The 1,683-nt window shown below is 42.1% G+C and overlaps 1 long non-coding RNA gene across 1 annotated transcript; it reads right to left on the bottom strand.

The window, feature by feature from the left end:
- Window positions 1-50: 50 nt before the first annotated feature.
- On the bottom strand, window positions 51-1,340 carry LOC123982890. Its single transcript, XR_006828080.1, has 3 exons — window positions 1,318-1,340; window positions 560-610; window positions 51-322 (listed from the first exon to the last, which is right to left on the bottom strand). It is a non-coding gene; the product is annotated as an uncharacterized LOC123982890 (long non-coding RNA).
- Window positions 1,341-1,683: the final 343 nt, after the last annotated feature.

Genomic DNA, 1,683 nt, shown 5'->3' with positions numbered 1-1,683 from the left:
GGTGCTGCCAGGGGGGGCAGGAAAGTCGGCCCCTGATGCCTCCTCTCTCAAAGGGCTGTGATTGGTTGGGTTCATAGGTACTCACAGCAAGAGTTTGTGCCTCTACAGCATGATCACCTGATCTGACTCAGTAACAGAGAAGTGAGTCAAAGAAGGTGAAGTGTACCTGGACAGCAGACCTCTCTCCAAGGGGATAGATGGTGTACACTCCACTGGGGACGCTCTTGTCTTGTTTGTAGATATCACTGCAGTCCACCGGTTGGACGAGCTGCTGGCAGCTGGTCAACAGAGGAGCCAGGAGGAGGAAGACGACTGATACCAGCTGGAACAGAGCACATGTTGTTGTTCTGACTGAGCTTTGACTCTTACACACTGTTTTAACAGTTTGGCCTCTAGTTTCATGGCGGTGTGGGCAAAGACACCTCTAAGGTGGAGCTAACTGACAATAATTATTTGCCTGGGTTGTTGCTGTAGCAACCATCTAAGCTACCGATATCACAAGCCTCTTCACAGTTTAACAGGACTTTGAGATCTGTAAAATATCAGTTCACAAACTCACCTTCATTGTCAGATTTCTGCTGAAACTGCTGATGTGGATCCGTCTGATGCTCTGAAAATACAGCAACAATATATTTGTTTCGTCACTGAACTCACATGGAACAGATTATTATGTGAATGCAGAATAAGTAGAATTAAAATTTGGTGTTTAGGTTGTAGCTCCGTCACTCCCCAATACACTAAGCTGGGAGTGACGGTAATAACTTCCCTCACAAAACTGCATTAGATACAAATCATGACACCGACTGTTGAATAGAATTTATCAGGGTTCAAAGTCTTTCTGTGATTTAGAATTGTTATTTCATGGTAATATAGGATTTTTAGAATATTAGAGTCACCTCTCAGTAAAATCAAACACAATTCTGCAGCATCACAAACTACAGACATGTTGACAGACTTCACCGCCATCACTTCATACAACTACAGTCTGCAGCTCTACAGACGCTCTGCAGTCACTCAGGAATCAACACATACTCAACCAAGCAGCTGTGGCTCAGGAGGTATTTGGGAGTATTGTTGTCAATTATTTTGGAGTATTATAGCCTAAATTGTTATCATTAATTACTAGAGCAATGGTGGTCTACACTGTCATCATTTAAAGTGTTATTTTATAGTGTAAAGTTAGGATCACAAAAAACTGAAAAACTCTACAGCTCTGAGTGTATGTGCTCCTTCCTGCCCAGGCTCAGCAGTAGCACGTGTGTGTGTGAGCAAGCTGATTTATCAGACATGTGTAATGTCTCCTGGTTGGATTCTTACCTGTCTGAACTCACCAGCAGATTGAACTGAAAAAACGTTGCGGCTTCACCTTCAAAGGAAACAAACTCCTGCTTCTCCTTCAGTCTGTCACACTCTCACAATTTCACTACTTATATCTACAGAAGGCGCTCTGATGTCACAGCAGACACACCTTTTAGAAAAACACATTAAATAAATACAGACAATCACAAACGAAGCGTGTAGCTGACCTCCAGGATGTCCTACCAGTTTTCTCCCAATAGGTTAATATACCGCCTATTATGATTTAAATTTCAACATATAATGATAAAATTTAAATATGTGAAAGGAAAGAAGCTTTTAATGAGGTCAGAGACTGTGATGGAGTGATGATGAACAGGTGATCAG

Source organism: Micropterus dolomieu, linkage group LG14, assembly GCF_021292245.1.
Source record: "Micropterus dolomieu isolate WLL.071019.BEF.003 ecotype Adirondacks linkage group LG14, ASM2129224v1, whole genome shotgun sequence".
In the NCBI taxonomy this organism is placed as follows: domain Eukaryota; kingdom Metazoa; phylum Chordata; class Actinopteri; order Centrarchiformes; family Centrarchidae; genus Micropterus; species Micropterus dolomieu.
Note: the sequence above shows the minus strand (reverse complement) of the source record. Positions and strands in the feature narration are given on the sequence as shown.